This window comes from Sapajus apella, unplaced genomic scaffold (genome assembly GCF_009761245.1).
Source record: "Sapajus apella isolate SASKATOON/1434 unplaced genomic scaffold, GSC_monkey_1.0 scaffold30, whole genome shotgun sequence".
NCBI classification, from domain to species: Eukaryota; Metazoa; Chordata; class Mammalia; order Primates; family Cebidae; genus Sapajus; species Sapajus apella.
In genome coordinates, this window is record NW_022436970.1 from 24,185,315 (window position 1) to 24,199,099 (window position 13,785).

The 13,785-nt window shown below is 55.4% G+C and overlaps 1 protein-coding gene and 1 long non-coding RNA gene across 2 annotated transcripts in view; both read left to right on the plus strand.

Annotated features, from left to right (window-relative positions):
• ATP9B (ATPase phospholipid transporting 9B (putative)) overlaps positions 1-1,173 on the plus strand; it is a 291,524-nt gene extending 290,351 nt beyond the window's left edge. Inside the window, exon 33 of the mRNA XM_032293812.1 lies at positions 1-1,173. This exon is cut by the window's left edge and continues 534 nt beyond it. The gene's annotated coding sequence lies outside the window, so the exon portion shown is untranslated.
• A 9,056-nt stretch (positions 1,174-10,229) lies between these two features.
• Positions 10,230-13,444, plus strand: LOC116561823. Its single transcript, XR_004273622.1, has 2 exons — positions 10,230-11,523; positions 11,672-13,444. It is a non-coding gene; the product is annotated as an uncharacterized LOC116561823 (long non-coding RNA).
• The last annotated feature ends 341 nt before the right edge of the window (positions 13,445-13,785 follow it).

The window sequence follows — 13,785 nt, forward strand, 5'->3', positions numbered from 1 at the left end:
GGCGAGCCCAGGGCACAGATGCGGGGACGGCCTCTCCCGCCTCTCAGTGTGGGGCGTCACCCCTGCCAGGCGAGCCCAGGGCACAGATGCTGGGACGGCGTCTCCCGCCTCTCAGTGTGGGGCGTCACCCCTGCTTTCTTGCTTTCTTTTGTATTGTTTCTCAAAATTTTATTTCCATATTGAAGCAGCTTGAGTTTCTACTGAAAACGAGCCCTAATTATTTCACTATTACTGTTAGGGGTTTGTCTTACTCTGGCATTTTGAGAATTAGAATGAAAGTTTAATGTCTGTCATTCCCTAACATTCACATTCTTTCTTCGATGTTAAAACACAAAGTCATTCCTACTCAAATGTCATAAAATGGAGGCTCCATGAAGGCCTGTGTCCACATCAGCTGCAGCTGTCCCTCAGACGGGCTGCCCTTGGCTAAGACACACTCGTTTTATACTCGCATTTTGCTTTTCAGCAGAAACAAGTTATTGAGTCCTCACATACAGAGCTGTTCTCACACACTCTAAAGGCACGTTGCACAAACGGGTGTTTCCAAGTGTCGCTCCGTTGCAGCCCCCAGTGTAAATCCTTGCCCAGAGACTGCTGCGACCACGCGCCTTTCCACCCTTTTCAGATTCGTAAAACCACACTCGAGCCCCATTTCTAGATGTAGAAGCAGCTGTCCTGTGAAGCTCGCATCCCTTAAGATGGCCCACCTGCCTGGGAACAGGTTTCCTCATTGACTTGGCCGTGAGCACACCCTGATGGAGAAAGCCTGTGGAATGCCGCTCAGCCGGGCTCCTTGCTTCTGTGAAGCTGGGAAGGCCTCTGGGCCAGGCGTTACTTCTCTCTGTGTGTCCTGCACCGGGGGTGCTCCTGGAAACCTGTGTGTGTGCCATCACCTGCAGCAGCGCCCGTGCGTGGAGGTCTCTGTCACAGGAAAGTTCCTCCGTGTTTTCTAAGCAGGCGCCGCAGTCTCTGTGCCGGGAGCTCCGTGTCTTCATGTCCTACAGCGTTGTTTCCCGTCAAGGTGGGCCCCGGCACCGGAATCCTGGCCGAGCTGTGTGCTTGGGGCCCCAGGGGAGTTTCACCAACCAGCTGAGGGGCTGCCCCACACCCACCCGCCATCCCCCACAGCTTCTTTAGCCCCAGAGGAAGCAATAAAGCTGCCTTTCTTCCCCATACCCGTCATCAGCGCCTTTTGAATGGAACTCCTCAGCAGCTCATCTGTGCTTGAGCATTCTGAGTTTCCGGGGGCCTGGCTCTGCGAGGACGCGATTTCCTGTGTCCCCACAAGGTGTCGCTGGTGTCCGCTCAGTGATCTGGACGCATCTGGTCCTGGCGGAGGCTGCCTGGGATTTTCCCTCCTGCACAGAGCTGGGGTCACCCTGAAGTCACGTCCTGGCTGGGGCTGGCTTGGCTTTCACGTGTCTTTTTCGCTTCTGCCGGAGCAGTTTGCGTGAGGGGAGTTGGGCCGGTAGAAATCTTCCATAGTCCACAGCCAGCAGCCCAGGATATGGGGTCACACACTCAGGCCTGGGGGGTGGAGGCCAAGTGCAAATCAGAGGCTGCTCCCCCTCCACCCTCCTCCCCTGCACCTTGAAAATAAACCACCCACCTGTGAAACTATTAGAATAATAACATTGTAGGTAACCTCAGAAAACCTGAACCCCTGAGCCTACAGCTTTCAAAGGTAGAAACAACCGGCATCAGATCAGGTGGTTACTGACTGGGGACAGCTGAAGATTTAGCTCAAGAAATGGATATGTGTTAAGGGCAGGTAGAGGCTGGAGGAGGAAGGGGTCTTTTCCCCCATCAACGAAAATCGCCCCCGCCTCGGGCTGCTGCTGTGAGGGTTACATGAATAGGTTTCCGGCAGACAATGGCACGCAGCAAGGGGTCAGAGCGGGGTCTGTGGCACGGATTCTCTGCTAGATTGACGAAAATCATCGCCGCACAAAGGGTCCTTAGATGGACATGAGACCTGGTTCCAGCTCCAGTTAAGGAGCCGGCTGGGGTCAGGCGGGGCATCGGACGGCCTGTTTCCACCAGCCTTGTGGCTTGTCCTCATTGCCTTTTAGGTTCTGGACCCGGGTCAGCCCTAGACATTCTGAGCAGGCCTGCAGCCACAGAGGCCTAGGGAGAGCATTCTGCATGTCTGCAGTGAGCGGTGCTCTGTGAGGAGGGACCGTTCCTTCTGGAGGCAGCGCCCCCAGCATGCAGTGCTGCACTGGCTCCGAATCTCCAGGTTTACATGTAGAAGTGTGATCCCCATGGCCCTGTTGCGGCTGGAGGAGGTGGCCACAGGCCACAGGGAGGTACGTGCTGTGGAGGAACCCGCGGGGCTGGCTGCCTTGGGAGACTCCTTGGAAAGGGAAGGTTGAAGCTGAGGCCGGGAAAATAAGAGCACAGCCTGTCATCAGAGCGGCTCACGATCAGACCTGAGACGGGGCCTGGTGCTCTGGGGTGGCAAGAGCAGAGTGTCAGGTGTCCAGCAGGGCCAGCAGGCAGGCACCAGGAACGGTGGGCAAGGATTTGCCACTGTTCTACACAGTCTCATCCAATTCCAGGTCAGCGACGGCCATGCCTTGAGGCCCATGCTGCGTTCCCAGGGCCCATGAGCCTGTACCCCTGATGGTCACCTGCACCTTTATCTCCTGTGAGGGCCCCGCACCCCTGATGGTCACCTGTGCCTTCCTCTCCTGTTAGGACCTTGCAGGGAAACTGGCAGCAAGGCCATGACAGAGTAGACGGAACAAGCCTCTCGGCTCTGGTAACAACCCAGGGTTAGACCTAGGTGCACCCTCCCGGGGGTCGGGGCCTCCGCTGGGGTCAGCGCCTCCAAGGGCCTCCCTGGTGCAGCTGGGCAAGCCCCTCAGTCCCACCCAGGAACACCCAACCCCCCAAGCCCCCTGCACAGGGCCAGACTCCGCCTCTGGGCACCACCCGCGGGCCTGTGTGTTGCTTTACAGAGATGCCTTATTCTGGAGACCTCCAGGTAAGTTGCAGAAGTCATGCAGAACCCACAGAGCCCCCACAGCAGCTCCCCCACCCCACCCGCTTCCCTGGCGCAGGCGTCCTGGGCTGCGGTCCTGCTGCTGCAGGTGGGTGTAATTTCAGACTGTTCCACAAGGGGGAGCCAGAAGCCAAGAAACGGCACCTGCGAGGCCACCTGGGCAGACATCCCAGCTCCAGCTCCAGGATTTTGGGGGTTAGAGAAACCGATGGTTTGGGAATTCCTCTGGATATGGTGTCCTCTTGAGCCCCAGCAAGCGATCCCTGAAACTGGGTCCCCAGGAAGGCCACTTTGGTCTAGCTGAAAAGTTCCCTCCTGTCCCACGGGCACTCAGACACAGGCAGCGTCTACTAGTGTCTGAATGGGAAGCATGTCCCCCGTGGAGGGTTTCAGGGGAGCCTGAGCTCCCTCCACCCATCCCAGATGCCCGTCAGCCCCTAGGGTGGGCCCCAGGGCCGAGCAGAAGCCCAGGAGGACAGGGGTCCTCGAGCTGGTTCCCCAGAATCCTAAGTGCTCACTGCTGGTGACAGCATTTTCCACAGTGGATTGTCCTGTGCATGTGGGCCTGGAAGGGAACCCAGAAATCTCTGGCCCCACCTCCACTGGGGTTCTGAGAGTTCTGGGGCCAGAAGGCTCCAAGCACTGAGCTCGTCAGCCCTGGGGGAGGACGTCGCCCTGGCTGTGACCCAAGATACAAACAGAAGCGCTGGGGTCCAGATCTGGAAAGGTGATGTCAGCACAGGTGGCGTCGGGACCCAACAGACCACGCCCCGGAAGAGACACACGCAGCCTTTGGAGTAATCGCCTCTCGTCAAGGAGGAGAGGGAGGCCCTGAGATCAGGTGTTGCTGGAAGTCAGAAATCTGGATTTTTAGGTGAAGCCTGTTTTCCAATTGGGCTCCCAGCACTTGTTGGCATCCTTGGGTTGTCCCGGACACCATGTGGGACACCCGTGGGGGCACCGTCGGCTGTGGCTGGTTCCTCCACCCCAAGGTGCAGCAGCAGTTGGCCTCAGACATTTTTCCTGTCCTGAGGGGCCCTGTCACAGCTTGCCTCAGTTTCTCCTTGGGGCCCCCACAGCTGTGTTTGAAGACATTGGGGAGCCAGCAGGGCTCTTGCCCTGGAGGAAGAGGATGTCATGGTCCTCACGATTTCCTCAAGCAGGGGCTGCACTGCCAGCCCTGCACGTGGAGGGAAACCCGAGGCCCCGCAGACCCCGTGTTCTTCCTCAGGGCATCCTGCTGGGGTGAGAGCTGGAAGGATGAGGACCCCTGACTTCCCATGAGTCCTCAGAAAAGACAAGCAAAACGAGGGCTGTCCCGAGCTGGCCCCACCTCTGCCACCTGCAGCTGCCCCAGCCCAGGCTGTGCAGAAGCTGAGCTCAGGCTGCAAGGAGGAGCTGCACCCCACCCTCCACCGCAGGTGCCCTTGGCCCTCAGGGACACTTTTCATTGCATTTCTGTTTTTCCCTAAAGGGTCTAGTTGTAATCCCTCAGAAGTTGTAAACCTAACATTCACTGCTTGTAGGTGCTGGGGAGAAAATGCTGCCCCTTCTCCTAGCCAAGGGCTTGTTCCTGTGCCCACACCGCACGCCCAGCACAATCACAGGGACCGCGCCACCAGAAGAGGCCGAGAGAGCTTCCAAGTTCTCAAAATGCGTGACCTCTGGGCTCTGGGACCACCCCCTTCACTTCCACAGCCAATGGGGACATTGTGCAGACAGTGTGGGTCGGCGGGGTACCAGGCCACATGCTGATGGCAACTCCAGGCACAGATGCCCATGTGGACAGTGAGGGTCCACGGGGTCCCAGGCCACATGCTGATGCTGACTCCAGGCACAAGTGCTTGTGCAGACCCTGCAGGGCTGGTGGTTAGGGGCTGTGAGTGCCCAGTTCAGGGTGCGCCAGGCTCCTGGAACACCCCGCCTTGCTCCTGTCCCACTGCCCTGTGTCCTCCTGGCCTGAGCCTCGGCTTGTCCAGCTGGGGCCGTCCAGGTGGGCGTGAGTTGTCAGTGATGAGAGAATCGAGCCTGCAGGACAGGAGCAGGGTGTCAGGAGGGGACGTCACTGCCATGGTTCCCTCACCAGGGACGCTTACTGGCTGTCTGCGGCTCTGCCCATTTCCAGGAACTACGTGCACCGATGCCATCCCCAGCCCCCCGTGAAAATTCTTGCTGTGTCCTCTGGGCTCTGTGCCTTCACCTGTGGACAGGGCCCCCTCCTTGGCCTCCAATTTGTGACAAAATAAGGAGAATCAAAAGGCTTGTGGCAAGAGGAGAGCAGGGCAGGCCGGGGGAGAACCTGGGCCCTGGGCTGAGCTGTCTTCACATGGCCCTCAGCTCTCAGTGACCTGAAGACCAGGACCTAGCCCCAGCGTGGGGACTGTGCAGGGGGACCGGGGGCATGGGGGCAGCTGTGCCGGGGAGCCAGCAGAGACACAGCTAACAGCACAGCCCGGCTAATGAGTGTGGGCCAAGCACTCAGGGAAACCCAGGCAACCCTGATGCTGACTCACGGGGTGGGCAGGCGGGAAGGTGCTGGTGGCAGGAGGTGAGTGGCACCCTCCCTAGCTGTGCGGGGTGGGAGACTTGCAGGGCCGGGCACAGGCACCCAAAATGCCGACACCTAAGCACAGCCCGTGTTGGAAAGCGCGTCCTGGGCCAGCCTGCATGTCCTGTGCCTGGGTCACTCCAGCTGCACGGTGGAGCTGCAGCCTCTCCTCCGGGGCTGGCTCCACTGCCTCGGCCCTTCCAGGCCCTCCCCAGACCCTGCTCCGATCCACAGGCCCCACGTGGGTTCTCAGAGCACTGCGGGGCAGCAGTGGTGAGGAGGCACCTGCTTCACTGCAGGCTGCCCAGAGGCCACAGCCGCCCACATCATGAACTGTTGGTCCCCGGTCACTCTGCTGCATACCTCTGCAGCCCCGAGACAGTCACACCACCAGGAGGGGCGATCCCAGCCTGCAGCCGCCTTTGCAGGCCGCCCTCTGTGCCTAGTCCAGACCCATGGCAAGGATGGAGGCGCCCTGCCGCCTCCTGTGAGGACTGAAAGCCTGAGAACACAGGAGTGGTGAGGGGGGGCCCTCAGAAGAGACCGACACCACACCTGCCAAGGGCAGAGAGAGAGGGACAGAGACAGAGGGAGAGGGAGAGACCGGGGGAGAGACAGGGACAGAGGGAGAGACAGGGCACAACTTGCTGCCCAGCCCACTGATTTCTGGCCCTGGGGGCCTCTTGGTGCCGAGGGCGGTGGCGCTGCCCCCGGTGGACTCTGCAGAGCTGTCCCATCCCACCTGTGCTGCTGTGGAAATTGCAGCACCTTGCGATGCAGGGCTCACCGTGACCCGCCCCTGCCACACTCCCCATCCCGAGGCACCCTGGGGATCCCCAGTGAGGCCACCTGCAGGGAGCCCACCTCCATCCACGAAAACGGGGCGTGTGAGAGAGCGCTGGGAGGACCAAGGCCCCCAGGAAGCTACAGACAGAGTCACCGCGCCATCAGAGAGAACAGAAAGGGGCTGGAAGAGCTAACCGCCCCGCCGGTGCTCCCAGCAGCCAGAGGGAAAGACCACCCGGGTGTCTGTAGACACAGGAGGGACCTAGAATGGGGCCCAGGCCATCCCCAGGGGACACGACTCAGCCTTAACAAGGAAGGAATTCTGACACGGGCCCCACTGGGTGCACCTTCAGGACGGTGTGAAGATGCAGGCGCAGAAGGATAAGCCTTGTGCCAGGCCTCCCATTGGAGGCCCCAGAGTTACCAGGTCCATGGAGACAGAGCAGGTGGTGGGGGCACGGCGTCCGTCTGGGAAGCTGAGGGAGCTCTGCAGATGACGTGGAGACGTCTGCACAATGAGAACGCTCATTAGAAAATGGCTGAGATGGTGAGTTTTATGTGATGGACTGTGGGGGGGTCCATAGCCAGCCACGGCCCAGGTGGGTGCTGGGCAGCTGTGCCCGGCATCGACCCTCGGCCCACCCCATCCTTGCTCCCGGCCTGCAGTGGCGTGTCGGAGTTAGGGGCTCAGGTGCCCTCATGTTCCGTGGTGCTGTGGGTTCACGTGCCCTCACCCTTCGGCAGACGCCACTTCCTGCCTCTCCGAAGCAGCAAGGCCCCGCCTGCGTGTGAAGAGCGAGTCTTCCCTGCCCCCGAGGGCCCAGCACCCACCTCCACGAGCGGAGCGTCTCCAGCCAGGATCTCGGGATTTGGTTTCCTTGAAACACACTCCAGTTCAAAAATTAATGGAAAAGTGCTTGGCAAAACTTGTTCAGAGCTTTATTGAACCAAAACACTTTAAAAACAGTTTGGGAAGCGCAGTGAACCCCAGCTGTGGCTCAGCCCCACATCTGGGCGGTTCTATCTGTCCACCAGGTGATGGGAAGCCTGGACCGGAGCTGGGGCCAGGCCGCCAGGGGAATGCTCTGCGCAGGCATCAGGAGAGGAGCAGAGCATCGCTGCCGGAGGCCGGGGCAGAAACAACTGGCCCTGGGCTGCCGCCTAATTAAACAGATCTGGGTGAACCAAGTCGTTTAAACAAAACTGTTGGAATTTTGCCATTTGAAAAATACTGTTGTTATTTTGCAAGACGAAAACAATGGAGAGTTCACAGGGACAAACCCAAACTTGCCAGAAACGAGAAGTGGGAGGTGTTTACCCAGAGGGGCCAGCGCTAGCAAAAGGCACTGCCTGGGATGAGCAGGGCCAGCTCTGGGCGTGCCCACCTGGCCGCCCCACGCACACACACACACTGCGAGGGGCGCACACCCGGTGACAGCCACGGCATGTCCTGCGGAATGCGGAACGGAGGAGACCAGGCTCTGAAGCGGCTGCCTCTGTCCGGCCTCACAGGTGCCTGACTCCCTAAGACGAAGCCAAGTGCAGGACCACTGCCTCCCTGTGAAGCGGTCGCTGGCTTTCCGGGGCCAGGGACCGGGTCTAGTGCCTGGGACAGCTCACACGTGGCATCCTTCCCGCGCTGTGCACACCGTTGGAGTGTCAGCTCAGCCCTGTTTGTGCTTCCTAAGAGAAATGAAGGTTTCAAGAGCCATCTTCTTCCTGGCATGGTGTGAGGCCCAGTGGCTGCGGCGGCTGTGCAGGGCGGCCTCCTCGCCCGGCTTCCCTCTTAGCTACAGTTGTTGTTTCATCTGCCCCATCCCTGTGCCCCCCACCCCATGGAGGAAGCAAGGACCCTGTTGACGGCAGCTCTCCTGTGAATGAGGCCTCCTTCAGGTGCAAGGGACAGAATACCACATTAAACTTGACTGAGCAGAAAAGGGACGTTACTTCCTCACCAAGGTGAAGACCCCAGGGGCAAGCTCTCAGGCCCCACTGGACGCAGGGGCTCAAGCAAGGCGGGGAATTGGCCTCTGGAGTCCCTGTTTCCACGGCAGGAGGGCGTCCTTCAGTCCCAGCTCCAGAGGAAGAGAGCCTCTCTCCCAGCGGCTGAGGGGCAACACAGGCAGCTTCCCTGGCTTTGGGGTCTGTGCCCCCACAAGGGCTGTGGTGGGAGCCAGCAGGGACATTCCCATGACCCCCTGGAGTTTAGACCAGGCAGTGGGGGTTCTCAGGCAAAGGTCGTCCACAGGGAGAGCTCTGTCCAGCAGGAGCGCCCTGGGCGCTGGCCTGGAAGGGAGTGTCTCAGTGGAGGCGCAGGTGCGGTGTGGGTGCTGTCAGGCCACTGAGGGGACATGCATTCCAGGAAACACCACAGCACACTGTGACAAGCGTTGTATCCAGGAAAGAATGGAAACCACTGCCCGGCCAGCCGAGTGTGGTGGCTCACGCCTGTAATCCCAGCACATCAGCAGGCCAAGGCAGGTGGATCACCTGAGGACGGGAGTTCGAGACCAGCCTGACCAATATGGTGAAACCCCGTCTCTACTAAAAATGCAAAAATTAGCCGGTGTGGTGGTGGGCACCTGTAATCCCAACTACTCTACTCGGGAGGCTGGGGCAGGACCACTTGAACCTGGGAGGCAAAGGTTGAAGTGAGCTGAGATCATCCCCCGGCATTCCAGCCTGGGCGACAGAGCAAGACTCCATCTCATTAAAAAAAATAAACCATTGCCCTTTGGGTTGGTTTCCTGGGGCTGCCATCACAAATGGCCACAAACTAGGTGGCTTGAATGGCAGAAACCTGTCCTCACAGTTCTGGAGGCCAGAGGGCACAGTCAAGGGTCGGCATGGCCGAGCGCCCTCTGAAACCTGCCAGGTCCCTTTGCTTCCTCTTTCGGCTCACTGTAGCCCCAGCCGGTCCCTGGCGTGTGGAGCCATCACCCCAGTCTCCGCCTCTGTTGCCACACGACATTCCCCTTGCCTGTGCCTTCCCCTCCTAAGAGGGCAATGGTCATAATCGGGGTCCCCTTAATTGACGCCATCTTAACTAGTTACAACTGCAGAGACCCACCTACCAAATTAGGTCTCATTCCAGAGACCAGGGACTTCAGTGACTCTTTTTGGAGGGTGCAGTTGAATTCACAACAGCATTGTTCTGAATAATGATTCAGCTGTGTTGAACCATTAGCAGGCACCTGTCATTGGCCTGCACTGAGAGGTGGAGGCTGTTACTGTCGGCTCCCATAGGTATACCGGAATCCAGACTCAGGCTGTGGGTGCTCTGTGAACCCATCCCCAGGAAACTGGTGAAGTCAAAACCCCCAGCCATTTAAAGTCTCTGGAAATGGTCCTAAGGACAAACAGCAGCTGAAGACACACCCATTGAAAAAGGTCTGATTTTTTAAAATTGCCTTTAATAGGAAAAGTGAAGATGTTTGGTATTTTAACCAAAGCCCCAAAACCACTCCCTCCTCCCCTCCCCTCCCCTCCAGAGTTGGGCAGCTGAGGACCCCAGCTCCCTCCAGCAGCTCCCCGATGGAGCAGGAGAGTGACCCTGGGGGACAGAATGTCGGTGTTGCTCATCCTCCCCATCTGCCTGCTGCTGGGGCTACTCGGTCCTGAGGGAATCTGGTGGAGGGGTGGGGGTTCCCACTCATGGGTGGGAGGCTGGGCCTTGGGTGTGGCACACTCAGAAGACAGAGCCCAACTGCCCTTGCCCAGCTGACAGGACAGTTATTCCAGGCCAGGAGAGGCCAGTGGGATCTCCATCAGGCACTCAACTCCGAGAGACAGTGGGTGTCCTTCACACGGAGCTGTGTCCCCATCCCCAGCCCAGAGCAAACTCTGAGACACAGAGGGCATCCTTCACATGGAGCTGACGGTGTCCCCATCCCCAGCTCCAGAGAAAACTGAGAGACGGAGGGCGTCCCTCACATGGAGCTGACAGTGTCCCCAACCCCAGCCCAGAGCAAACTCTGAGAGACAGAGCGCGTCCCTCACACAGAGCTGACAGTGTCCCTATCCCCAGCCCAGAGCAAACTGAGAGATGGAGGGCGTCCTTCACATGGAGCTGACAGTGTCCCCATCCCCAGCCCAGAGCACTGGCTCAGAGATTTTGCTTGGAGTGAGAAGCAGTAAGTAAAAGAGATGGTTTCTAATCTCCTCCCAAAAGAACCAACTTCATTTGCAGCAGAACACTGGAGAAGCTGAAAGCCCAGGGTCTCCTCAAGAACGTGGAGGTTGTCATAAAAGGCATTTGGGACATTCGTGGATTTAATGCAGATTGAGGACTGTGATAGCTGAGAGGAGCCCTCCAGGGCCAAAACAAATATCAAACATGGACATCAGAAGCTCTCCTTTAAATAAGGCACAACTTAACTGGATTAATTGTAGAGTAATTTATGTCCCAGATATTGTTGAAAACAGTAGAGCAATCCAATGGCAGCTGGTGGAATTTAATAGCTGGGTGTGGTCAGGGAAAGAGAGGAAGAGATCTCTATCAAAATCCTGTCATTCCAGGGTGACTCTGGGCACATGGAAGCCACCTCTCCCTAAGGAGCAAGCCAGAGGCATAACACTGCTGGCGGGGCTGGGGGGTAGGGGGATGGGCTAGGCGTCACTCCAGTAACCTCACAAGTCACCACACCAGTAAGTAAGCAAATAACTAAACAAGCCCCACACAGGGGGACCAGTATCTAGAGCTGCTACAATACATTGTCTAAAATGCCCAGTTTCTAACAAAACATTGTGAAGCATGCAAAGAAACGCAAAACTACGACCCCCACATTTAAATTAAAAAAAAAAAAAAAAAAGACATCAGAAACTGCCTGGGACAATGACCAGATATTGGATTTAATGGAAAAAGACGTCAAAATATCCTTTATATGCTCCCAGAACTAAAGAAAATCTTGATTAAAGAAGTAAAAGAAGGCACGATGACAATGTCACATCTCGTAGAGACTGCTGATAGACAGAAACTATAAAAAAGAACCACGAGGAAGTCTGGAGCTGGAAGGCAGGATGGCTGAAGAGAGTAATTCTCTGTCGGGACTCAACAGTCGATTTGAACTGGCAGAAGAAAGTGACTTGAAGATGCATCAGTGGAGATGACACAAACCCAGCACAGAGAGCAAGTAGAATTAGAAAGGCAAGGAGAGGCTTGGAGAACAGAGGGACACGTGAGGTCACCGAGGACGCACAGGAACGGGCCGGAGAACGGAGGGACACGTGAGGTCACCGAAGATGCACAGGCACGGGCCGGAGAACAGAGGGACACGTGAGGTCACCGAGGACACACAGGCATGCGCCGGAGAACGGAGGGATGCGGCGAGGTCACCAAGGACGCACACACATGGGCTGCACTAGAGGGAAAGGAGAGAGGAAGAAAGAGATGAAAAAATGTTAAAAGAAAAATGGTTGAAATGTTGCAAATTAGTTTTAAAAAATAACCTGCAAACCAGGATTCTCATTGAACTCCAACTGGGGCAAACCTATAGAGACTCACAAACTGATACATAAAATGCTGAAAGTCAATAATAAGGAGAAAATCTCAAAAGCCAAAACAATAAAATAATGTATCACTTAAAAGGGAACCCCAATAAGGTGAACATACGACTTCTAAGCAGCCACTATGTGAGCCAGGAGGCAGTGGCCTAAGGTAGCCAAAGGAAAGGAAAGGAGACAAGAGAGGAGGGATAGTGCGGAATGGGGAGAGGGAGGGAGAAAGGAAGGAAGGAAGGGACGGAGGGAGGAAACCTGTTGGTCCCAAATCCAGTGCTCCGCAGAACGTTCCTTCAAGACTGAAGGTGAAAGACTTTCAGAAAAACAGAGTTTGTTGCTAGCAGACCCATCTGACAAAAAATACTCAAGGAAGTTCTTGAGGCAGTGAGCAGGAAACTTTTGACAGTGATTGAAATCACAGGAAGAAAACAGAGGGCCGCTTACAAGACAGTACAAATACACATTTCTCCTTTTAAAACTGGTGTGAAAAGTGATTGTATAAAATAATGATTATCAGAACATATTCATAGGTTTGTAACGTGACTGTTTATAAAGCAGAATGTATAAAAAGGGGAGAAGGGAATGGACGTAGCTACATAGGAATAGTGTTTTGTGTGTCACTAAACTATTACAAATCTGAAGCTGAGTAACGTGAAAATGAATATGGTAAATAGTTGAGCAATCCCTAAAGCAAAAAGAAAAGTTTTAAAAAGCTTCACTAAAAATAATGCAAAGAAATAAAAAGAAAACAAATAAATGAGGGGAAGACATATGAAAAGTGAAATGGCAGCTCTCCATGCAGCTATATCAATAATAACATCAAATGAGAGTGGATTTAACAACCAAGCAAAAGCAGACTGTCAGTCTGAATTAAGAAAACAGGACCCAACTTTCTGCAGTCTACAGAACACGTACTTTCTATTCAAAGATTCACACAGAGACTAAGATGATGGGAAAAGAGCACCCAAAGAGCAGCCTCAGGATGGCCAGGGAGGCTACTCCTGTGAGACAGAAAGCCTCTTGAAAACAACTGTATGAAGATGAATGTTTACAGCGATAAGAGCACCGCTCTGTGAGAAAGACATAACAATTATGAACAAATGTGCAGTCAACAAGAGAACCCGAAAATGTATGAAGCAAAAGCTCAGAATGAGGAAGAAAGTTCTACGACAGAGAATGAGGACTCTCTACAGAATGAGGGAGAAAGTTCTACCACAGAGAATGGGGACTCTCTACAAAATGAGGGAGGAAGCTCTACCACAGAGAATGGGGACTCTCTACAAAATGAGGGAGGAAGCTCTACCACAGAGAATGGGGACTCTCTACAGAATGACGGAGGAAGTTCTACCACAAACAATGGGGACTCTATGGAACAAGGGAGAAAGTTCTACCACAGAGAATGGGGACTCTCTACAGAGTGAGGGAGAAAGTTCTACCACAGACAATGGGGACTCTACAGAATGATGAAGAAAGTTCTAGGACAGAGAATGGGGACTCTACAGAATGAGGGAGAAAGCTGTATCACAGAGAATGGGGACTCTCTACAGAATGAGGGAGAAAGTTCTACCACAGAGAATGGAGACTCCACAGAATGAGGGAGAAAGTACTATGACAGAGAATGGAGACTCTTGGCAGAATGAGGGAGAAAGTTCTATGACAGAGAATGGGGACTCTCTACAGAATGAGGGAGAAAGTTCTACCACAGAGAATGGGGACTCTCTGCAGAATGAGGGAGAAAGTTCTACGACAGAGAATGGGGACTCTCTACAGAATGAGGGAGAAAGTTCTACCACAGAGAATGGAGACTCAACAGAATGAGGGAGAAAGTTCTACGACAGAGAATGGAGACTCAACAGAATGAGGGAGAAAGTTCTACCCCAGAGAATGGGGACTCTCTGCAGAATGAGGGAGAAAGTTCTACCCCAGAGAATGGGGACTCTACAGA